The following is a 26,054-nucleotide window of genomic DNA, read 5'->3' as shown; positions in this document are numbered from 1 at the left end:
TTACATTTTAAACAGGTTTGGGGTTTCCTGGCGGGGGCAGGGGGAGCACATGTACTTATGTCTTTTGAAATACTTTTTTTATTTTTATTTTTTTATTTTTTGAGGAAGATTAGCCCTGAGCTAACATCTGCTGCCAATCCTCCTCTTTTTGCTGAGGAAGACTGGCCCTGAGCTCACATCCATGCCCATCTTCCTCTACTTTATATGCAGGATGCCTACCACAGCATGGCTTTTACCAGGTGGTGCCATGTCCACACCCAGGATCCAAACCGGCAAACGCCAGGCCTCCAAAGCGGAACATGCGCGCTTAACTGTGGCGCCACCAGGCTGGCCCCACTTTGAAATACTTTTTAAAATAAAATGGATTGATCAGTAGGTATGTAATAAAGCAGAGATCACATCTGAACTGCTGATGAACACTTAGACAAAATAGGTATTAAAGAACTTAAGCAGACAACCTAAGTTAACAGTCTATTTAAATACCTGACATCAATTTCTATTGGTATACACGTTTTATTTTATCCTTAGTACTTTAATACTTATTTCTCAGTGTACCCCACGACACCTATAACAACGGCGAACCACAGAGATTACTCAGATACTAATAAAATGAACAGATTCTACAAATTTATTTTTTTAACTACTGTATTAGGTTGATTTTAATAAGTTTAATCGCTGGAGGTCTTTCAACAAAATTGCAGAAGGAGAACGTTCTTTAAAATTCAACAATAAGTAAATAGTTAAAAAATTATGTTACACCTACAGACAGGAATATGAACTACATGCAATCATTAGAAATCATTTGTAAAATACAAATCAATAGTAGATAACATGCATCATGTGTGTATGTAAAAACAGCAAACTACACCATAAAAAGTCCAGCGTATCATTTAACTTATTATCTTATGTGTGTAAGTCTGTGAAATCAGCAGTGGTGTACTGGAGCTCCACATCACTTCCAGGTAGGAGAGGCAAAGAAAAGTGAGCAGAATGCAGGGCTGGAGGATGCCCTCGGGTCAGCCATAAGCTGAGACTAACAAAAAAGGTAAGGACAGCAGTGCCTGTGATAATGTGTTTACTACAGACAGAAGCACAGGAGAGGAAGTGCGAGCAGTCTGGGAAGCACTCTCAGGAATGTGGGGCTGGGTGGAGCCTTAAAGGACCAGAGAGCTTTAAACGGGGAGGAGGGGTGAGGGGAGGGAGGGAGGGAGGCAGTGTGACTGGAGATGGGTATTAAGAAGTCCACCCATGCAACTCGGAGGTTTTGTCATTATTCCATTCTGTAAAAACCCAAGGAAAATCTTAAGCCACGACAGCCACAGCAGAAGCTTCAGTTTACAGTGTCTGTCCTCCGGCAAGTCACCCTCTGGCATAGGATTTAGGGTGGGTGGGGGAGGATTCCATAACAGGATCTGGTTAGCCTCCAGCAGATTTGATAACACTCAAGTGGCCGATAACAGGAGCCCAGCTCTGGGTTTCCAAAGATTAACATTTTTACATTGGCATTTACACTCCACCCCTACAAAAAGTGCTTTTAAAAAGAGAGTAGCACATATTAATACATGGTAACCATCCACTACACTGGAAAGTTCAACGGCAATAACAACGACCAACTTCCAGCTTGTCATAACTTTTCAATGAACAACACTGTGCCCACCAGCCAGTCACCTCTGGGACCAGATCACACACAGGTATAAATAGAGAGACAGCTACAGGACAATCTTACAGAGGCACAGAGGAAACACAGCCAGGGAAGCCCCATCTCAACAGTAAGAGCTCAGGAGGAACCAGTACTTGAACATTTGACTAGATAAGGCAGCAGGTGTGTTACACACATTATCTCTCAGTCTTCACAACCAGCAAGGCAGGATTAGCCTTGTAAATGGCCACTCAGTTTGGAACTGGCAGAACTTAAATCCATACTCAGCTCTGTCCAGCTCCAAGCCCGTCATCTTTCCTCTTAGAGTCGTGTCATCTGTTCCAGCAAACTCAAAAGTAGACTTAAACATACCTTTAGTATCACTGGTTAAAAAAAGAGAGATCTGCTCAATTTTTTCTCAAAATAGTAGTTCTTTTACAATGTAATTCATACATGATGCCAAGAATTCAATTTAAAAATCTAAAGCATAGCCTCAAGCCCCCATGCAGTAAAGCTACCTACTTATGATTTAGTAAAACATTATTGTAAAACCCACAAATAATCAAGTTGATTACAAGTTGTAAGGTTTTTTTTAATGACTGTAAATCTAAAATATATTAAAAACAACTTTTTTGCAGTAGGAAGACCTGAAAGGGAGACATGAACATCAAGATTGATTTTTTCATTCTCAATGAGGACTATCTAGTTTGAATTTTAAAATATATTACAGGGGCCAGCCCGATGGCATAGATGATATAACTTCAGCATGTTCCACTTCAGTGGCCCGGGTTCACAGGTTCAGATGCCAGGTGCAGACCTACACCACTTATCAAGCCATGCTGTGGCAGCCACCCATATACAAAATAGAGAAAGAAAGACTGGCACAGATGTTAGCTCAGGGCCACTCTTCCTCAAGCAAAAAGAGGAAGGCTGGCAACAGACAACAGCTCAAGGGCCAATCTTCCTCACCAAAAAATATACATATATATATATATATATAAAACCATCTTCCTCTATATCCTTTCTTCCCTCTCCTCCCCCATCCACTCACTCTCCCCTCCCCACAAAAAGAGACTCTGCTTCTACCATTAATTGCAAAACAACAATTCTACCTGTGATCTATAAACCATAAAATAAAAAAGGTTAGGACCCAATGACAGTTTAATCTACATTCCAGAAATAGGAATCCCCCTGGAAAGTTAAAACTAGATATGTCAAGGACACCTGAGTAACTTGGCCCAAACCACCCGAAAAGTTTTTCATGCTAACATGATTTAATTTCTTAAGCACTCTTTCAATGATTTAGAGTGATGCTGTCAAACACACACTGTAGACGTTTGCAGTATCACTGCCAAATTCAGCGCATTCATTCACACAGGAGGCACTCAAATGCTATTTGTTATGGAGTAAAAGCAATTCGGGATAAAACACAAGGTCTTCTCTTTAGACCAACCAGAAGAGAACTGTAGTAATTAACTTCTTAAAAATTTAAGAAGAAAATTTAAGGGTTGAAATTTGGAGGTGGAGAGGAAGGGAATGGCTATGTTTTTATATTTTTTTAAGAACAGAGGAAGATGTTTTGTGTTTTCCAAAATACGGATTACAAAAGTCATACATAAATAATGAAAAAATAGTATAAAATTAATTTTTTTTAAAGGGAGAATTGTTCAACCGCAGCACCCAAAGATCTTCCATACTTTTTTTCTACATATACAAACCCATTTAAAGGGGCCTAGCTTAGGGCCTGCACATAGTAGACTCTTAAATGTGTCAAACAGTTACATAATAAATACTTTGAAGGAAAAAAAGCATAAATGTGATTATAGCATACATACTATTTTATAGCCTACTGTTTTTCAACTTCACAGTAAATAGAAGATATCTTCCCACATCACTCCACTCAGCTCTCTCTTACCCTGTACACAGCTGCTTATTATTCCATTGTATGGGTGACCAAGTTTTTCACCAAGCTCCTTTTGAGGTAAATATTTGTTTTTCCCTTTTTTTTTTTTGGCTATTAAGCCATACGGCCAAGAATATCCATATAATATTAACTTTATGTCCTTGTACAATTATTTCCTTAGCATAAATTTCTAGAACTGGAAATTCTGGGTCAAAGAGTTGGAATGCTTTTTGTTTTTCGGGGTTTTTTAAGATTTTATTTTTCCCCTTTCTCCCCAAAGTCCCCCAGTACACAGTTGTGTATCTGTAGTTGTGGGTCCTTCTAGTTGTGGCTTGTGGGACGCCGCCTCAGCATGGTCCGATGAGCGGTGCCATGTCCGCGTCCAGGATTCGAACCGGTGAAACCCCAGGCCGCCAAAGCAGAGCATACAAATTCAACTACTTAGCCACGGGGCCAGCCCAGAGGTGGAATGTTTTAAATTACACACATTGACAGGTGGCCTTCCAGAACAGTTGTCCCCATTACTTCTCCCAACTCTGTATGCGAGTACTCACTTCCCACCTACACTACTAATGCCCAGAGACATTAAGTAACTTGCCCAAGGTCAAAGATGCTGCTGGGGTTTGAACCCAGTTCACTCATGACCAGAACACACAGGAGAGCAATAAATTTCTCAAAAAGGTCAAAATCCCATTCGCCCCTCCTACATGAAACCCAACCATTGCTTTCTCCAGCAAAACCTACTGAAAATTCTGATTTCAAGAACAGTGGACAGACGGCTGGGGCTAGGAGAATGAATTCAAGGTCGAGTTCAGCCACTTACAGCTGCTGTGTAACTTTGGGAGGACAGCTTAACCTGAATCTCTTCCCTTGGCTGATAACTGCCCATATCTACCATCTCTACCTTAAAATGCTGTTGTAAAGCCCAAAAGGAACATCCGTTCCTTCAAAAATACTTGCCAAGCCCTTCCCCTGTGCCTTGCACTCTGGTGACAAAGAGGCCATCCCAGCCCCAAGGGTCTAGGAAGAGATGACATCAATCCAACAAACCAGCCCAGCTATGATAGAGAGTACGCCTGAGCAGGAGCAAATCACAGGGGCCACGGGTAAAGGAATGACGGTGTTCCACAAAATAGCAGCTATTCAAAAAGAAAAAGAGAACAACTACACAACACCTGGGAAAGCACAGGAAATCATATGAAACAGAAGAGCCTATAAGTAAATGTATATTTTAGTTACAATTGTATTTTTCACAAAGGTATATGCAAAGAATGAAAGGGAATAAAATCATGGACGTTGCATTAAACAAATAATATCACTCTTTTCTTTTCCAAACTTTACAGAGCATCGTTTAACATTATAATTCTTAAAATATTTTAATTGCTATGAGAGCACAGATGGAAGTGATTAATTCTGACTGAAATAATGTATGTGAAAGTGGCAAATTCTAAAACCCCCCATGAATGGTATTATTGTCAGAGTATGAAATAATCTAGCATTCTGCATAATAGCATTACAGTACAGTAGCACAAGTTATTTTTAAACTCTGCCTCTTGGTTTCCGGCTCACCTGATAATGTCCAACATTAGTCATTTCTTTACAGTATTTTCCTTTTTTAAAGAAATGCATGTATGTGGAAAAATGGCCAAACAGTACAAAAGGGTCTGCAGTTAAATGCTAGTCTGTCGTCTATCCCAGACCTCCATACCCCTCCCAAAGGCCATCGCCATAAGTAGTTTCTCATATATACTTCCAAAGATACTCTATGCATATGTATTTTTTTCACTTAGTAATATTCTTGCAAGTTTTTCCTTAAGAGCATATATAATTCTACCTCATTCTTTTAACGTCTGCAGATACGCTATTGCATGGATGCACCATAATTTATTTAGCCAGACTGCACACTACAAAAATGTATGACAGGGGTCGGCCCCAGTGGCCAAGTGGTTAAGTTAGTGCGTTCTGCTTCGGCGGCCCAGGGTTTCACCGGTTCAGATCCTGGGCGGGGACATGGCACCGCTCATCAGGCCACGCTGAGGAGGCGTCCCACATGGCACAACCAGAGGCACTCACAACTAGCATATGCAATTATGTACTGGGGGGCTTTGGGGAGAAGAATTTTTTTAAAAAATGTATGACAGTGCTATTAAACATTATTTATATAATTTTTTTCCTTTTTTTAAGATTTTATTTTTCCTTTTTCTCCACAAAGCCCCCCGGTACATAGTTGTATATTTTTAGTTGTGGGTCCTTCCAGCTGTGGCATGTGGGATGCCATCCCAGCATGGCCCTACGAGCGGTGCCATGTCCACGCCCAGGATCCGAACCGGTGAAACTCTGGGCCGCCGAAGCGGAGCGAGCGAACACAACCACTCAGCCACAGAGCCAGCCCCTTTTCCTTACATTTTGATTTTTCATCCTAGCAAATTTTACATCTTCTAAGTTTTTCAGCAAGGCCCACCAGGCCCTTCATAGACACCAGCTCTCTGGGCTCCTTTCCCAGGCCTGCCCGCTTCCAGCCAAATCTTGGCTGCATACAGTTCTACATACTCCACCCATTGCTCATGCTGTTGCTTTGGCTGCAACCCATCCACTTTCCTTTGCTTGGTTAATTCTTACGCAGTCCTTCAAGAGCAGGCTTAGGTATCACCTCCTTCAGGAAAGAAAGAATCTCCCAAGCCCTGGGGCAGAGGAAATGCTCCTGTTGTCTCTCCTGCCACATGCTGGGTCTTGGCACGGGAACCTCCTCATGATGAGTATGTGTCAGCCCTGACCACTAGATTTCAAGTTCCTCCAGGACAGAAACCCCATCTCACTAATCTTTCTAACTGCCAGCGTTTAGTACAAAGTCTGGCACACTAAATCTATTTAATACCTGTTGAATCGAGCTGAAATGAATAAGGAAACCTCTGAACACCTACCAGGTGCCAAACTCTACTCTAGATGTCCCAGGCAAACATTATTTCTCACTGAGCACAATGATTCCCATTCTATAGATGGAGAAACTGAGGTCCCAAAATTAAGAAACTTTTCCAAGGGCATTAAGGGAGAGCTGAAATTTCACACCAAATCTACTCCAGAATCATTGATCTTTCCGTTAGGCTGTTTACCTACATGTTTTGATGTTGAAAGTTAAGTGAGGAAGTCCAGTATGCAGCCCTGAAGGGCAGGACATCTTCATAATTATTATGGATAATCTAAGGGCACTGCAGTCCCTCCCAGAAGTCATCCAAAAGCATCTAGAATGTAGGACTAAAATGGCAGAAAAGAAAAGGAGGTTATGAACAAACAAATCCTGTCTACAGCGTCCACAAATAGACACTTGGCATACCAGGCAGTCTTTCAGGAGCCATTCGAAATAAAGAGAGCAAGCAGGCTCATGCAGCTGCAATATCCCTGCTTAATTCCACCAGCGTGCTCTCCCTGTGAGCACTGGCAGTGATCCCCCAAGTTCCTCTCCCCACCCCCCAACTCTGCAGCACCTACAGTCCCCATACCACTCACTGAAAGTGACCTTTGGGCCAGCCCCCTACATGATTTAAAAGCTGACCAGTTCTGTACAGACAAGCCACCCCAGGAAACCCTATCAGTGAGTGAGGGGTGGGAGAGAAGGGCAGCACTGTAGGTGTAGGTACCATGGTCCTGTTACCCTGCTATGAACCCTGGGACCAGAAAAGGGCCCTCATCTGCAAAGTGGACGTAGTAGGAATGCCAGCTCCCACTTAAGGCCTTTAAGAGAATGAAATTAGATCATTAAGAACAGCACTTAGTGTCCATCAACAGATGAATGGATAAAGAAGATGTGGTATATATATACAATGGAATACTACTCAGCTGCAACGTAGAACTAAATCATTCCATTTGCAATAACATGGATGGACCTTGAGGGAATTATGCTAAGTGAAATAAGCCAGTTAGAGAAGGATAATCTCTGTATGACTCCACTCATATGAGGAATTTAAAAATATGGACAAAGAGAACAGATTAGTGGCTACCAGGGGAAAGGTGGAGTGGGGGGTGGGCACAAAGGGTGAAGTGGCGCACCTACAACACCAATGACAAACATTAATGTACAACTGAAATTTCACAAGATTGTAACCCATCAACTCAATAAAAAAAAAAAAAAAAGAACAAGCACTTAGCACAGAGCCTGGCACTAAGTAAGGGCTCAATTAGCGTCTATTCAATGATGGAACAAACCAACCAGAGAGCAGGTGGACTCCTCCTGTCCCCTCCCCCAGGACAGGCACTCAGGAAAGGGAGCTGGGAAGCCCTGTAATTAATGTAGGAAGTGGTACTGGCATTTAGCAAAGGTGGGAAAACAAGAGGAAGCTGCTTCTCCCTCCCACACACAAGAAAATTGAAGCAGTCAGCAGCAAGCAGTTAATGAACCTAAACCTCGTTAACTAGGAGAGACAAAGAAGCAAAAATTATCCCAAGAGTAAGAACTGCACTGTGCAGTTGGCCCTAAACACACTGCCCAGTCCAATAAGTAGGTACTTAAGGTGAGCTGAATGAGGCACGTGCCCAGGCTCCCCTCTCCCTCCAGAAATTCAGGGAGGATGGCCGGACGCAGGTCTAGGTGTTTTGACATTATCTAACTCAATTCCTACAACAAGCTTCAAAGGTACCCACATTCCAAAGTCACAGAAAACAAGCTCAGGAAGGCTGGGTAACCAGACAGGGGTCACACTGAGACCAAGGGGCTGAGATGTGACCTGAACCCAGTCCGTCTGGCTTCAAAGCCTCCACTCACCAAAAAAGACACACCTTGGGGGGTGGGGGATGGGCAAAATGGGTGAAGGCGGTCAAAAGGTACAAACCTCCAGTTATAAAATAACTAAGTCTGGAGGATGTAATGTACAGTATGGCAACCATAGTTAATAATACTGTATGGCGTATTGAAAAGTTGCTAAGAGGGTAGACCTTAAAAGTTCTCATCACAAGAAAAAAAAATTGTAACTATGTGTGGTGATGGATGTTAATTAGACCTACTCTGGTGAACATGTCACAATATATACAAATACCAAATCACTATGTAGCACACCTGGAACTAATATAATGTTACATGTCAATTACATCTCAATACACACAAAAAAAAACAATCAACAGAGAGGAAGAGGCGTGGGCCCTAGGCTGGGGTCGTGACTAATACCAAGCAAATGGTATAATAACCGGTTGGTTGATAAGGTTTAAAACTCAGATTTCAAAGAGGTGAGTACTTTTAAGTGGCTTTCTCCAACTTTACTGAGATATTATTGACATATAACATGTATAAGCTTAAGGTATACAACATGATGAAGTGAAAAACATCTATACTGCAAAATGATTACCACAATAAGGTTAGTTAACACCTCCGCCCTCTCACAGAATCATCATTTTTGAATGTGTGTAGTCATAACATTTAAAATCTACACTTTTAATAACTTTCAAATACGCAATACAGTATTGTTAATTCTAGTCATCATGCTGTACATGAGTTCCCCATTCTGTGACTTTTAATCTGTGACAAGCTAGGCCATTCCTAGGCGACCAAGAACCCCAGGGTATTACTCCTCACTCTCTACGGCTCAGGTTCCCTCTTCCAACCTCTTTTCCATAAGCAAGAAAAATACTCAGAATCTAATTTCACTAGAAATCTCTTGCCAAAGATCCACTTAAAAAGGCAAAAACAAACTTAATTTTGAGGGCTTGCTGCTTTTGAGTATTAATCCAAATAACTAAAAAGCATCCTTGGCCAAATTAAATATGAATGTCCATAAGTTCCTAAAAACAAGCAAGTTTCCTAGGTGCTGATTTTTACTAGAGATCAAGGTCACACTGTTTAAGGAGCTATCCAAAAGCTCCCTGAAAGACGTGAAATTAAAAGACAGCCTAGGCCATTCAGAGCCAAACATTCTCAAACGTATGATCCTGTTGCAACCTGCCTCACTTCACCCAGGATCTTGATATGAATGCAGATTTCCAAACCTACTGAAACACCACCCACGGGCAAGGACTGGAAACGTGCACTCAGAAAAAGGGTCCCAAGTGATTCCTACGCACAATACAATACAGTTTAGGTCTAGGGGCTCCAAGGGTAGGGGCTATGTCACCCATCCCCTCCTACAGAAGCCCTACGCCAAGCCTGCCCAGAGGACTTACAGGAGTTTCCACAGGGAGACTGGGACGCCGCTTGAAGAACCAAATTTCCAACTGCCTACTGGGCATGTCCAACTGGGTATCCTAGAGGGGCCCCAAACCCTGCCCCTCTCCTCCTCCAAGAGTTCTCAGTTACCTGTATCGTTCATCATCCACAGCTTGCTGCCCAGCCTGGAAACAGCCTTGCTCTGTACCTTCAGTCAGCTGCCAAGTATTCCTTTTCTGTTCTGGAAGAAGCTTCCATCTCACCACAAAAATTATCTCCCATGTGCATCCTTTGAGTTCTCACTCCCTCTGTTCTAAAAGCATGGTGGCAAAGGACTGTCAACCTGAGTTTAAATCTTGGCTGAGCCAGGACACGTTGAGCCGGTGTCCTTCTCTGAGAAATAAGGATGACGACAACAGCACTCTATGAAGTTTTCTGTGAAGGTCCTGAGCTAACGCACCTACGTGCACAATAAAAGGTATTCAACTGACACCAATTCTCTTCCTCCCACTAACTCAGGCCTCAAACATCATCTCTCACCTGACCTATTTCAAAAACCTCATAACAGAGAGCACTGCCACCCATCTGCCCCCACACCAGTTATCTCCTCCACACCACCGCTGCGAAAGCTTTTCTCCAACACACAGCTCTGATTACATCATCTCCCTGCTTTAAAACCTTCAACAGCTATCACTTGCTTTACAGGATCATGTCCATACTTTTTAGCCTGGCATGCAGGGACTTTTGCAATCTGGCTCTTCCTCCCTGCCACTGTACCCAAATGCCAAGCACCATCTGTTCTAGTAACAACACCCCAAACATGACTTGTATTTTCATGCCTCCCGGCTTCTGCTCATCATGCTCCCTTCATAGAAAGCCCATCACCCTCTTCCCCACCTGGCAAAGTGCTATGCATCCTTCAGCTCCTCCCTAAAGCCTTCCCCAGCCACCAACTCCTCCTCCCCTCTCTCCTCCTCCCCCTTCCTTTCTCCTCTACTCTCCTGCTGCACATGTATCTAACATTTGTACTATGCATGCACTTGTCTCCTCTGACTGAGACACAGAGCTGGACCTCAAACTCAGAAGGGCACAATAACAGCCCTTGAGAAACATTTGTTGGAAAAATTAATGCCAAGACTTCCACGACCCTTTGAGAAATGAAAACAGTTTCTAATTTGTCAAACAGTTAACACCTTCATGGTAACTTTTTACTTCTAAAACTCATAAGGATATTTCATTCATTGAGCTGGCTAAGACTGCTCTTAATGAAGGAAGCCAAAAAGCCCTGCGAAGGTGAAACGTCTTTAAAAAGTCCATTGGCTTAGAACTCAACCACCATCCCTCTAGAAATGGGACCTCCTCACTTTTTCCAGGATGGGAGGCGGACATCATGCTCTTTGATTCCTCCTGGCTTGACTCTTGGTATATGGAGCTGGACAGTTTAAGGGGTCCCTCTCGCTTAAACAAAACATTTCAGAAAGGAAAGGATAAACAAAACTGTTACTTAATGGTAGGAAAGAAGAGTAGAAAGCTCAAGTGCAGCTGGACTCGAGCGCCCTTCAGGGATCAAGTTCATGCTCAGAGAATAGGTACCACACGGGCATGGAGCAGCGTGAGCCCTGGTCTTCCTGAGACCTTTTCTTGCACAAGCCATTAACAAAGCCAAATGCCCCAAGACTTGGAAACAGCTGATAGACGAGAATACTCCTTGGTTTACCCATAAATGCCAAGAAGGCAAGGCCCATAAATGTCTATTTAAGGAGCCTGCAAACTCTTCTTTGACTTCTCCTGTTCAAAACTTAGGATATACTCATGCTCCTTTTACATGAGTCTTTAAGAGGGCACAAGCCATGAAGGAGCACCTTCTCCTCCCTCCCCACTGTGAGGACCGAGGCCCTTTAGGGAAGCACTAACGCCTCTCCTCTGCAGGGAAGACTGCTCTCCTGGTTGGCAATAACCCTGTTCATAAATAAACACACACACATGACTTGAGTGTGGCACTACAGACTTATTCCATCAAAATAAAATAAAGTTTATTGTTCTAAACCACACTCAAGCAAAACTCCACTGAAGACTGTGGAGCTTCTCACATTCTCCACTGTAGCAAATAAATGGATTTTCAAAACACTAATTTTAATTAAAACCAGACTTGTTAGCAGTATCTTCACACCAATAATAAAATACCATTTTTTTCTCTGGTTTCTTCTCTATAAATGTCCCACTTGTTTGTTCAAAACATTTTATACAAACATCTAATTGTTTTAATATAAGCAACCACTAACTACACAGATTATCTTGAAATCAAAGTCTTATCAGGCTTTTGTGACAAGTACCTTAAAACTAGCAATTTTAAAAACACTCAGAACAAACAAAAACTTCCATTCAAAAACTGATCCAGAAAGTTGAATTTAAAAATATGGTTAAGAGGAGAAGGGAGAAAAGGACCTGTTTTTTGCACCTATGAGCCAAGCACGGCACTAAGCGTTTTATATAGGTTCTCACCTTCAGACTTGGCAGGGACCCTAGGAAACAGGAATTACTACCCCATTTTACAGACAGAGAGACACAGGTCAAGGAAACTGCCCAAAGCCACACACAAAACCACAGTTCACCTTGCTTCAAAGATCACGCTTTTTTCACTCACTATACCCTATATTTTTGTATTTTTAAAAACGGAAGAGAATGGGCCGGCCGGGTGGTACAGCAGTTAAGTTCGCATGTTCTGCTTCGGCGGCCCGAGGTTCGCCAGTTCAGATCCCAGGTGTAGACAGGGCACCGCTTGGCAAGCCATGCTGTGGTAGGCGTCCCACATACAAAGTAGAGGAAGAGGTACATGGATGTTAGCTCAGGGCCAGTCTTCCTCAGCAAAAAGAGGAGGATTGGCGACAGATGTTAGCTCAGGGCTAATCTTCCTCAAAAAAAAAAAAAAGTGGAAGAGAAAAAAGGAGTATGTGTGTATATTTTTAGTGTACTACTGTAGTTACAAAGTATCTACTCTGTCTAAGGCAAATTTTAATGTATAAACCAGTATTCCTGCCTGCTAAGGGATTAAATATAGAATGTGCTGGGAACTGCCTATGATAGCTACCATTCATCACACAAAGGGACTTTATATACACTGTGCTATTCTTCATTAAGACGCACAGAATTCCTTTAGGTTTAATTTTTCCCAGACATACAACAAGCACTTGGAAGGATATAAAGGGAAAAACCTTAAATATCAAATTAAGTTAGTAAAATCAGCTATGATAGGAACTTTTATTTACATGACTCAGTTTCCAAAACAATGTACATATAAAATTATCACCCTGAGGGTATTCTCAGATTTATGGCTGAACTTCAAATTAGCATAAGCATTTATCAGAAAAATATTGTTAAAATTTATCAGAGATGGAATTAATGCATATTCCTAAATTAATGTGCTTAGAAATAAATCTTTATAGAATCGTGTTTTACTATTCCAACTCAGATACCCTGTCATTCTGAATAAAATTCAACCACCAAAAATGTTTAACACTCAAAGCCATTTTACCCAAGAGGCACATGGTTTATAGTCTTAAGTTATACTGAAAACTTATATCCATTTAACCAGGCCAACTATTCAGAATACCACTGTATTTCCAACCACAACTGGAATAAATTAAACTTGCACCCCCTCGATATACCAATAAAATTAATTTCCAAACAAACTCTAAACTACTACTTCTTTATACTTTACAAAAAAAAAAAAAGCTGCTTATGAATTGCTAGACTAAAATGCCTGTTCCCAAATCATAGCGGGGAAAAAAGTAGAGTCTGGGACCTATTCTTGCCAAAAATATTTAACCTGAATCTAAACATGCCTTTAGATCTGACCTTTAGTTTATAGGAAATACAGTGACAAAGGGACAAGGTAAACATCATCACAAGGAAACAAATTCAGGTATGGGACATCCTACAAGTTCTCTTCTAAAAATCGGGAGGAAGAGGGAAGGGGCACTGAGATAATATTTTTCTACATTTAAAAAGACTCAAGAGACAAAAATAACAACAACCCACAGTGCAATATGTGAACCTTGATTGAATCCCGATTCCAAAAAACAAAAAGGGTGACAATGACATTTGAGGGACAACTAGATGACATTAAGAAATTACTGTTAATTTTATTAAAAGTGATAAGGAGGTGGTTTTTTTTTCTTAAGTCCTTAGTTAGAAATGCATACTTAAGTTTGTCAGGTGACATTATATGATGTCTGCGGATTTGCTTTAAAATATTTCAGCAAAAAAACAACCCAACATTGTTCTCTGGCCAAAAGATGCTTTGCAAAAAAGTTTCTACACCTCAATGCATTTGGGAAATACTAAATACTGTTTCCCTTCAAGGAGATTCAGAATGAACATTAGAAATAAGGGTGCTCAGAAATTCTACAGTTAAAACAGAAATACTCATTTTACTTTGGTTAATTCAGATTTTCCCACTTATTTGAACACAGAATCTTTTTTCCCTGCATAACATTTACCAATTTCCTGTGAATCAGTTTCCATGGAACCCACTTTGAGAATTCCTGCTTTATCTAGATAAATCACTCTGAACTAAGGCTCTCTTAAATCACATGCATGCTTCAAGAATGCTGAATAGAGGCCACCCCAGCTGAGGGGTTAAGTTCATGTGCTCCACTTAGGTGGCCGTGGCTTCGCCAGTCCGGATCCGGGGCGCAAACCTAGCATCGCTCATCAAGCCATGCTGAGGTGCATCCCACATACCAGAACTAGGAGGACCTACAACTAGAATATACAACTATGTACTGGGGGGCTTTGAGGAAAAAAAAACACAGGGAAGACTGGCCACAGATGTTAGCTAGGGCCAATCTTTAAAAAAAAAAAAGAATCCTGAATAATAAAAAATTCACAATTGCCTCTATTTGCAATTTAGGAGCCACTCATTTTTCCTGCGTTTTCTGCATCTATAAATAATGATATGTTTACTCTTTAAGTTAACATGTTTTCATTTATAAGTTGGACTCTTTCTATAATATGAAATTGGAACTGCAAAATTCCCCCCAAATGCAGTTAAATTTTAAATTCATCAAAGTTGTCAAACCACACCTAGTTTTCACTGTCAAGACTACCTTGAGATAGTTCAAAGGCTTCCCAAACCCTCTTCAATGACTCCTCAAAATAAATTACTGGCTTTACAGTAATAACAACAACAACAAAAACATGAAATCAAAACTTTTGAAGGTTTTCAGGTGATACTTAAGATTTCCTGTAATTCACCTCAAAGTCTCCCAGATTTCCATCTTCATGCACCAGAAGCAATTCTATTTTTATGAACGGGTCCTTGGGTACTTGAACAACTAGATCCCAACAGATTCACTTTATCACAAATTCTACTTACTCCATGACTAAAAGTTTTACAGCAAGCTTTCAACTAATATCTGTAGTTCATTAGCGAAAAATTGTGTCCTATTCCATTTAAGAGCCTCAACACTTAAAAGCTCTCTGGAAGTAAACTTTAAAGAAAACAAAAATGGCTAACAAAGAAATCTGAGCTAGAAGTCACTGCTACAAGGAAAAACAATCAAACGTGATGTCTCCCTGGCATCTGGGAAGCAATTTGCAATGTTCAAAACCCTTTTATACACATTCTGTCACCTGACCCTCAAAACCCTGGAGAGATGTCTGTTTTCCTTCATGGCAGCATATATCTAACGTGACTCAACTTGAAAGCTGACCACTTGTCAACCCCTAATCGTCCTTACTACGGAGAGAATATTGGCATAAATAATTTGATTCAGCTGAGCAGTAAAGAGACCATCACCTCCTGTCTCTCAATAGGGACGCTCAGGCCAGACCCTACCATGGAGCCTATCTCCCATGATTTTGCTTGGTGGTACTTGCAGACAGCTACCTGTCCACAGGCACTTAGATCTTCATACATCTCATCCTCCAGGCCTTTCCTGTTACTCCCCAAGGAGAGCAGACTCTCCTTTGAACTCACCGCAACTGCGTAGGATTATCCAGTAATGTTTTTGCACCATCATCCCACAGAGCTTCCCATTTTCACCCAAGTCAGCGTTCCCACGTGAAAGGAGGACAGTGTGTGACTGTAGGCAACACGTGTGAGGAGAGACAAAACAGCTTTGAAATAAAAATGACCCAGGTTTGGATCCTGGATCTTCCTGTCTTGGCCATGTGTACTCCTTGTCCTCACTTCCCTTACCTATATATGGAGCTCTCTACCTCCTAAAGTTGTCAAGAGCTGGAGGAGAGAAAACCTCCCCATGGTAACCGGCAGAGAGCAGCGTCTAACAACTTTGGGTTCTCTGCTTGCCTCTCATTGCCCCAAAAGGGAAAACAATCAATTTTTACAAAATGACGAAGGCAAGACAGGATCCCAAGCAACAAGAAGCCTACAGCCTATAGGCAAAGCAAACAGGTGAACAACTTAATAATAAAAGGCAGAAGGAGGTGCTGGCCTGGTGGCGCAGCGGTTAAGTTCACACGTTCCGCTTCTCAGCAGCCCGGGGTTTGCCAGTTCGGATCGCGGGTGTGGACATGGCAGCGCTTCACAAAATCCATGCTGTGGTAGGCATCCCACGTATAAAGTAGAGGAAGATGGGCACAGACATTAGCTCAGGGCCAGTCTTCCTCAGCAAAAAGAGGAGGATTGGCAGTAGTTAACTCAGGGCTAATCTTCCTCAAAAAAAAAAAAAAGGCAGAAGGAGAAAAATATTATAACGAACGTACAAGCAATGTGCTAGGCAGATTAAATAGAAGGAATTATTTAAATGTAGAAGGGGGAAATCAGAAAAATGTTAATGAAAAGCAGTATTTATTTGAGCTAGGCCTTGAAGGATAACAAAAATCTCAGTGTTGGGGGGGAGGAGAGAACAGTTTCCTCAGAGGCAAAATTGAAACAAAACATGTGACGGTTACAGAACGGGCAGGAGCGCCATGGCATTTGCAGAGACACAGAGAGGACAACTGGGTCTGGAAAAGAGAGTTAGGACCCAGATCACGGAGAATCTTGAAAGCTATGAATAAAAGGGGAACAGGTATCAGCTATGGTGCTTTAAGCTGCAAGTAAAGAAAAATATGTGACTGTAAGTAGCGCACACTGTGGTCTCAAATTTTTTGATTATGCAGCCCTAACAAGAAAAAAACGAAACGTACTCCCAACATGTTATGCTATATATAATTTAAACATAATTAAAACACTAAAGTTACAAATTATATGTGCATACAAATGTAGTGCATACATTATAAAACATCCATTAAAAACTTTTTTAAAAAAGGGAATGATTCAAACGGTATTCCTTTTTTTTTTTTTTGAAGATTGGCCCTGAGCTAATATCCGCTGCCAATCTTCCTCTCCCCCTCAACGAAAGCCCCCTAGTACATAGTTGTATATCCCAGCTGTAGGCTCCTCTATGTGGGACGCCGCCCCACTGTGGCTTGATGAGCGGTGTGTAGGTCTGTGCCCAGGATCTAAAGCAGAGAGCCCCGGGCTGCCAAAGCAGCGCATGAGGACCTAACGACTTGGCCACAGGGCTGGCCCCCAAACACTATTCTTAAGTTTACTTTTATTTATTAATACAAATCCATACACAATTTTGGTGCCAACTTATTAAATTTGATTTAAAAGTCATTTCCTAATCTCATAAGGAATTTCTTGTTCCAATATACTTACATCATCATCATTAAACTTTCTTTGCAAGAATCTTTTTAAGGCACTTGCCCATTTTGTAGGAGTCAGTTTACTTAAAACTAGATAATATAATCCATTCACATGGATAGAGTTCACCGACAGCAAGAATGTGGGTACCACTGTCAATTCCACCAAGATGTAAAATGCCTCAAGCAACCTCATATAACCTAAACGACAGGAAACTTTCAGATATCTACCAACCAGTGTCAACTCATCTATTAAATATTAGTAAAGCTTTTTTTTCTAGATAAAGTTTTAATATTTCCTTCCCTCCCATACTGAATGGTCTAGCACACTACAATTTGGAGATCGCTGCCTCAAACAATAACAAAAAATTTTTTCTCACACAAGAAGTTCTGAGTCACAGCGGTTTTAGGGTTGGTTAATTCAGCAGCTAAAAAAAGTCACTGTGGTCTTAGGCACCTTTCATCTTTGTACTCTGTGATCCTCAGAGTGTCAACCTGATCTATTTTGCTGACCTTACCTTCTCAGTATGGTGGGACCCAATAGGTGTCACATATGTACTCATGAACCAGTCACTAGCAACAGGTATGGTATTACTAAAGTTGATTGGCTTAATCAAGGTTTACTCACGGGGGCAGGGGACAAACCCAACTTACCCTGAAGTACATGGCCAATAGAAAACTAATCAAAAGCAGAACTGTGTTATCAAGTAATGGGGTAAATTATAGCAATGGCCCCTACAACGCATCATGTAACCACCAGAGCATGAGGGAGCCTAGGCTCAGGCAGAAACACCATCCAGCTGAGCCCACCTCCAATTTCTGAATCCTGATCAAATAAACGGTTGTTGGTTTAAGCCACAAGGAGGGGTGACCAGGATGGGGAATGCCGTGACACAGGCAACAAACCATTCCTGCTATAGCACTCTACGTATGTAGGACAAAGGGGGAACAAAGAACTACACTGTTTCACTTCCACAGATTTTTTTTTTTTAATTCTAACATCTAGTTCAGAGTCAGCAAGCACTCAATAAACATTAATAATTGATGTTACTAATCCCAAGTAATTTAGAATAAAGCATGGCAGAGAGAGAGGAGCATAATGGGTTACATGGGAATAATGACCAACTCTCGAGTTTTCGGCAGTAATTCAACACCCTGTTACACAAATGCCTGTGTATGCAGCAATTCAAATCCCCACAGAATGTGGAAAAGTCTACTACTCTCCAGACTATGGCGCGCACATCACAGGAGCATTAAAAACGTTCCTACCCTTTGGCATACTGGTATGTTGTTATGACCAGCAATACCACTTTTGGAAGCAGATCCTTCATGAGACAGCGAGCTCTTTTTGTTTACCCAGCCCCCTCCCACCCCCCTTAACAATAACCCCCTTCTTTCTGGCATACTTCGTCTCCCCACAGTCCCATCTTGTGGATCTAATGGGGACTGCCAACCGTAATTCTCCTTTGGCTGGCATCAGGCCAATCCGGGTTCTCTCCAGGGCTCTCCCAAATTGGAAGTAAGAGCAAGGAGTCAGTTTTTTGATGCTGTGAGGTTCTGAAGCTACCAGTAGTCAGGTAGCCCTATGTGCTGAGCACTGTGCTGGGCCCCGGTGATTTAATGAGTAAATCATATGTGAGCCAAAGTCTGACAGCCTAAGAGATATTTATTTCCCACACACCTAAATGTCAAAACGGACCGGTTAAATAAACTATGGTAATATATGTAATGGTTTACTAAACAGCCATTAAAACAGTGCCAAAGAAGAATGTACTGAAATGACAGGGGGAAAAAGCACATTACATACTGTCCTCTAAACCATGCAAATTCATTATATGCACCCTTGTATGTTGAATCTCTTTCATATTTCCTCAAAAGCACACATAATATAGGATCCCGGTTTTGCATGAGTATATATGCATGAAAAAGTCATAGCCAAGTGTTTCTTAGAGTCTGCCCCACCCCCGACCCCCACTCAGAGGTAATAAACCACTGCTCATGAGAGGCAAGTAACCCTAGGTGCACTGGGGTGGGGCAGGGAAGGTGGTGAGTCACCGTAGCTCCGGGCTATACAACTGAACATCCTGGGTTCACATCTGTAGGCAACTGTGGCTGGAAGATTTGTACTTACAAATTCCCTCATAGTAGAGGCAAAAATCGGCGCTAAAATCCAGGGACTATGACATCCCTCTGCAACACTTTTCTTGCCCTCGACATTCTTGCCTATGGCACTCACCTTTTCAGCATATTCTCCTTGATCACGCACACCTGCAGAAGCCCCTAAAGACAACATTTATGCTACAAGGGTGACCCTCACGAGAAACGCAGCTGAACCAAACCAGAACCGCTTTCCCTCTTCACAAGATAATGTTCCCCAACAGCCATCTTTATCAAAAGTCCTCCCCTATCATTCAAAAATCCTTTCTCCTGATAATAAAAAACCAGAAGCCATTCCTCAGCTTTGCTGCTCTTGTCCCCTTCTGGTACACTGATAACAAAGTCTCCCAACTTTCTTAGCAAATACTGCTTCATGAAACTCTCTCCTCACACACGCGGAAATGGCAGCCCTCACAGTCAGTCAATGGGTACTGACTGAGACATCCTCTTTTTGAGGTTTAAACCCACTGCTTAATATTTTGAAAAGACAGTCTTCTAAGAATAAGTTTAAAACGCTGAAGATGGACAGGCTGCTCAGACATAAAAGAGCCTATAGCTTAGCACATAATTTTATTTTAGAATCTTTTAAAGAAAATCCATACCAGCTTCCAGATGAGCGTCAAGCTGCACTCAGTGCTCTTAAATAGGCAAGCAGGACACGGAACAAATATTTAGAGTCAGAATGAAAATGGGTCACCTGCAGCCTACTACTTCTTTACCGTTAAACCAATGACATAAGGGAAGAATCTATTTAGCACAGAAAATGCTGCAAAATCAGACTTATTCAGACATCAGTAGAAACAGCCTAAGTACAACGACACCAAAAAAGGGACATTTATCCAGGCTTTGTAAGTCACCTGCGAGCTACCAAGATGAAAGGCAAATGATATGTTCATTTCTTATTTTAAAACAGACGTACAGATTTGAGAAGTGATTTCCTTAAGAATGCTGTCTGGGTTATTAGTCCGGATTATACATCACACTAGATCCTGAAGCCTACTTAATAAAAAAGAAGTTGAAAATAAACAAATGATTAGTTTGAGGTATATGAATTTCTGAAACTCTCTTGGGGAGAAAGTTTTATTAGCATTATTACTGAACTGTTTTTAATCTGACATCAAAGCATAGATGTTAACCCTGGGGTTTTGAAACCAGAATAACTCATAATGAAATACTGTGAGAAATTGCCACATTTAACATTAGTCTGTCAAGTTTAAGCCAATTCACAGGTGACTCCATCAATAGAGAGAGAGGTATGGAGGAGGGAATAGGAAGAATCAGAAGACTTAGGTTCAAGTTCAACTCCACCATTTACAGATGATATCAAGCAAACTGATCTAACTGGCCCAGCCTCAGTTTATTTAACTGAGGGTTCAAGGAAAAAATATGTAAGTAAAGCCCTTTATAAACACCAAAGAACTGTTCTAAGATTACAGCACTGGCTCCAGTATGCCTACATTTCTCAAACTCTTGGAGATTCAAAGAACTTTAGGGTTGAAAGGTAATCCCATTTTAGGGATAATAACAACGAGAAAACCAAGGCCCAGAAAGACTTAAAAGCCATATACACAAACACATTCCTTCTGATGGGAGGCTGGGGGGAGGTTCTAGTTTTTCCACCACTGAAATACACATTTTAAAGACAGTTCAAAAGAAAGCTATTCTAGGGACTAAAAGAAATACCTCCCCAGCAATATACATACATCTCTGGCTCTTTCCCCCCTTTGTTTTTGTAAACTTTATTTCTGTAATTTACAAGTTAAACTAAACTTTTCATCAGAAAGAGAAAAATAAAGCCATTTCTCTGACTATGAGACTCACAGCCCACTTTCAACCCAACCCAGACAAACCTCTACAATGGGGTTAGAAATGTCTAATGGAAACTTCGACATAACATGAACCTCCAGCTATGCCGGCAGGCGTCATTACAATATGGATTACCATTCTACCAACCCAGGGATACTGGTTTTAATGTCCCCTGAGAGAGAAAGATTAATCAGCAACTCAGAGGGGGCTGTTGCCTAAAAATGGACAGTTAAATTGAGACAATTCCATTGTCTTTAAAATTGTGCCCTCCATCACCCAGTATCAAAAACCCACTGTGGCACCGAATAAATTGCATGTGGTTAAAGAGACAAAATGTTCTTTTTTCCTACAGGCTGTTATGGGGAGCAGAAAAAAGCTGACTACGAATCAGTTATGTTTTAGTTTCACGACGGACGTAAATTATGATAATTTGGACATTCTGGTGGTTAAACCAAGCAAGCAGGAAAACCATTGCTTCCAAGCCTCAGCAAAAGTTAGGTTTGTGGCATCACAGCTGAAAGACAGGGTCGTGCAAAGCGACCTTAAATTTATTTTTGGACTTTCCTGCTCCAGTAAAATCGATGACACTATTTCCCATCCTTTATTGTCAAATCACAACAGTCCGGAAGCCTGGACTGAGCTCACTTGGCAGGTAACAGGAGCAACCCTAGGAGGAAGTCCTGAAGGATGTCAGATACCATATTTCCTTTACTCCCGCATACTTTTCCTCTTCACACCACCAGGATATATTTACCATGAGTTCTGACTGACACCCACCAAGCATTCTGGCTGACAAACTTTGCAAAAACTGGCATACTCTAAGGGAAGGCCCCTTGTGAGTGCTTTAAGTAGCTTAGATGAGAAAAACATTCAGACTACCACTATAATGAACATGTCTCAGTCGCTCATAAATTCTTTCACTCCCAGCAATCAAGAAGCAGCTGTTAAAATCCAGGAATCTTCCTAGTAGCAGATCTGAGAGACCTCCAAGCTGGCCAGAGCCGCTTCACAACTGCTTTCTTCTCCTTCCCCTCCCCCATCCCAGGAGTGCCAGCCTGGCAGGAATAAAGACGACCCAGGAAGGAAAAAAAAACGAGAGAGAGAGAGTAGCGGATCTGGTGAAAGCAGAGATGCAGACTCCCTTTATTTCCACTACAGAGAAATACCAACTCTTTGTACCAACTAGCCGGCCTTCTCCTTTCCTCTTCCATCCCCACACCCTCCAAACACATTAACTTCGGCAGTCTGGTAGTCTGGCATTGCCAGTTAGCGACCTCAGCAGTCCTAAGCCCTTTCTTCAAACATTCTGATCCACACACTTCCTTTCCGCGGCAGAGTTCAAGGCCCATCCCACCAGGAGACTCAGCTTCCCTTACCTTGTAACCCTCCCAGACGGCGCTGCTCTTAGGGTCAAGTTCAAGATGAACGTGCCCTCCTAACCTCCTCGACTTGACTACAAGAGGGAACAGCGCTACCGAGACGACTCCCACACGAGGCACGGGGATCTGGGGCTGCTCAGATTGGGCTGGAGGGGTCAGTGAGGGGAAGACTGTCGCCAAGCCCGGCGTCCTCAGACCCCCCTGGCCGCGGCGCCGTATTTCTACCTGGCCACCGCCGCATTTCCTCCCGGAGACTTACACAATAAGTCAACTTAAGTTTTGAGAACGCCGGTCCACAGACGTTTCTGTCTGCAAACACGCCGCACAATGCCTAGGGCTTCCTTCCTCGCCAGCCGTTCCGGAAAGCTGCCCGACCAAAGCCGGGAGCCTCACACGCCCCCAGCGCTGCATGTCCGCACCCCAAAGTCCCCCATGAAGAACGTGCGCCCTGACCTAAGTCCCCCAGAAGTGACCACTCTCCACGAACAAGGGGATTCACAATCTTGATACAATTCTCGTCTTTCTCAGCCCCCCCCAATGTCTAATCCTAGCTCACCGCCCACCCCCCACCCCCCCAAGAACGTGGACATGCTCATCGCAGTGTTCTCGGAAGCGAAGCAATAGCCTTTCAGCCCAGACTGGGGCAATACGGCACCCCTCCCTCCGGCTTAATTCCACCCGGCAACTTCGCGACCTGCGCTCCCCTTCACTCCGGGGGCGCCCTGGACCCCGCGGTACCAGGCGCGCCTCTCCCCCGCCTCCCCCGCGCCAGGTACCAGGCGCAGCCCAGGCCCTTGCCAAGCCCGAGGGCTACAGAGGAGGTGGGAAAGGGGGCGAGGAGGTACTTTGGGGAGGGGTGGTCCTGACACTCGAGCGTGCAGCCGCGCGTTCCCGGTGCCCCCGAAGCCCAGCTCCGCGGGGGACCGGCTCGGTCCGGCGCGAAGGGGACGGCGAAGGGAAGGCGCCGACTCTCCAGAGCCGCCGGGACCAAGGCCCAGGGCGCCCAACATGTCCGTGCCTATCCCCGGAAAGCTTCCGAGTGCTCCCAGCGCAGGGGGGAGGGAGGAACCAGAAACTTTCCCACATGCCTTTCCCCTCTCCCCATCACCGTCTCCACGTCCCGGGGACCCTCTCCTCCCCTCTGCACCGCTGCAGCTGGCCCTGCCCGGGACGCACGGAGGCCCGCAGCGGCGCCGGGGCGGCGGGAGTTACCTGCCGGGAAAGTTTCCAGCTCCTCGGCGCGGTTCCCCACCCCCAGGGCCGGGCCTCGGGGCGCGGCCAGCTCGGCGCTCTGCGGCTGCCTCTCCTCCGCTCCCGAGGCGGCCGCGGCTCCGGCAGCTGCCACAGCGAAAGCTGCGCTCCGACCCGTCCCCCCGCCTCGCTCGGCCCACACCGGGGCCTCATTGGCAGCACGAATCCCCGCCCTTGCGCGTGTTCCCGAAGGCACCTTCCTCTCGCGCGCCCGACCCGGCCGCCCCTCCCCGCCCCGGGCTGCGGCGGCTCCCGGGACCCGCTGGGGCGCGGCGCGAACTTTCCGCCGGGCGTCGGCCCAGCGCCTCCCCGCCCCACATCTCTGGGCCGCGTCCCAGGCTTCCCCCAAAGGGCTAGTCCCCCGAGGCTGCGCCTGGCCCCCTCCGGGACTGGATCATGATAGGTGATAAGTCTTTTTTTCAACCTCTTTAAAAATCAGTGAAGTGACCCGTCTTCCCCTCCTTGCTGCCTTTTGAAAACAACCGAGGAGGACATATGGGAGCAATTAACCAAGCTGAAGTTTTGGTGGATGCTTTAGGGTGACTTGTGTGGTTTCTTGAATTTTCTCTCCCTCACTTAACTACATACACACACACATACTCAAACACACTCACTTTCTGGGGCAAGAATGAGCTAAGGGAGTTGGAAGTTGTACAGGACATCTCGCCTGCTGTGTCTTTTTCTTTCCCGAAAGCGAATTAGGGACGTTCAGGACCTGGTGTCTGCAGCCTCCTCCGACCGCTCTGGGCCTGCCCTATGTTGTCTGTGATACATCGACGGAGGGCCAATGTCTTGCTTCTGTCGGCGGGAGGAGGGAGGTATGGAGCGGGGAGAAACACAAAGATGCTATTATTGTTTCGGTTGGTAGCAGTAAATTAAATTCCCGAGTTCCCAAAATGTTTTGTTATTCCCCAGCAGAGCGAAAGCCGAGATAGGGGCCTACAGATTCAGGAGTCCTGGGTTCACCAGCACCCCTCAGGAATCCCAGGCAGCCAATTCAGGCTGGGAGGCACAGCCCTCTCCACACCCGAAGGCCTTTAGGCCAGCCTTGGTCTCGGAACGATCAGCTAGGACTGCTGCTGCCTTGTGCGGCCTGAGGGAACGTGCACGGGTCACCCCAATGGTGTGTCTGGAGCAGCGAATACAGAAGTTGCTGTAAGTGGATTTATTGGCAACCCCTAACCTCGCTGTGGCAAACCCGCCTTTAAAGACAACTGTGTTTTAAATAAGTTCCTCATAAAAACTTCAACCTCGTGCAGAGCTTCCCAGTACTGTAAAGATACCCGGCGATAAGTATCCATATTTAAAGTTCTTATGAGAAGAGACAGGAAGCAAAATGCCACACAATCTTTCTATGTAAATAAAAGATGACTCAAGTTTGCTGGATTTTTCATCCATAGTTTCAAAGGCCTGATATTACTGTGCTGATATTTGAGCAATAAACATATCAACAGCCTTGAAGTCTTCCTGAAACAAAGCAGGATATGAATATTTAAAATAAAATATAAACTTGTTAAACCAGAAAAGCTATTGACTTATCTCTGCACTTCGAAATGTCTCATTGGACAACCAGAGGCACTCACAACTAGAATATACAACTATGTACTGGGGGGGCTTTGAGGGGAAAGAAGGGGGAAAAAAAAGATTGGCAACAGTTGTTAGCTCAGGTGCCAATCAAAAAAAAAAGAAATGTCTCTGCTGAAAAATATGGTAAGGTTTTATTTAATTTCTCTTGAAATGAAATGCATGATCTTTCAACAACAGATAAAAAACATGATCTTTCAACAACAGATAAAAAAGCCAGTCAGCAACATTAATGATGAAAAAAAATGACACAAACCAAAGAAAAAAACCCCACGGTAGTCTACCTAATCTGAAATATTAAGATGTAAAAGAAACAATCCTAGGGAGATAGACTGGTACACTTCTCTGCCTCACACTTCTTTATAATGGGTGAAATGTGTAAGGGAGGAAATATACATCACCTTCCTTCTTTGGCTCTTCTAAGTTATATTCTCCAAGTTTTTGATGAAATTGCGTAAACTGGGCTTTGAAGACAATGAAATTCAGTTTTTTCTTTCTATCAAAGCTCTCTAAGTAGCAAGTAGAACATCATCTAAAGTAAATATGTTAATT

The 26,054-nt window shown here is 43.4% G+C and overlaps 1 protein-coding gene across 14 annotated transcripts in view; it reads right to left on the bottom strand.

Annotated features, from left to right (window-relative positions):
• The window catches only part of TANC1 (tetratricopeptide repeat, ankyrin repeat and coiled-coil containing 1), a 229,055-nt gene extending 204,845 nt beyond the window's left edge, over positions 1 to 24,210 (bottom strand). For 3 of the 14 annotated variants that reach the window (XM_044768853.2, XM_044768856.2, XM_070507821.1), the window contains exon 1: positions 23,880 to 24,018. The gene's annotated coding sequence lies outside the window, so the exon portion shown is untranslated. Of the gene's footprint in view, positions 1 to 22,926; positions 23,203 to 23,879 lie in introns of those variants that run through there. The other 11 variants (XM_070507820.1, XM_070507823.1, XM_014859495.3 and 8 more) reach the window with 7 other exon arrangements.
• Positions 24,211 to 26,054: the final 1,844 nt, after the last annotated feature.

Source organism: Equus asinus, chromosome 4 (assembly GCF_041296235.1).
Source record: "Equus asinus isolate D_3611 breed Donkey chromosome 4, EquAss-T2T_v2, whole genome shotgun sequence".
In the NCBI taxonomy this organism is placed as follows: domain Eukaryota; kingdom Metazoa; phylum Chordata; class Mammalia; order Perissodactyla; family Equidae; genus Equus; species Equus asinus.
This window is presented reverse-complemented; position numbering and strand designations above follow the sequence as displayed.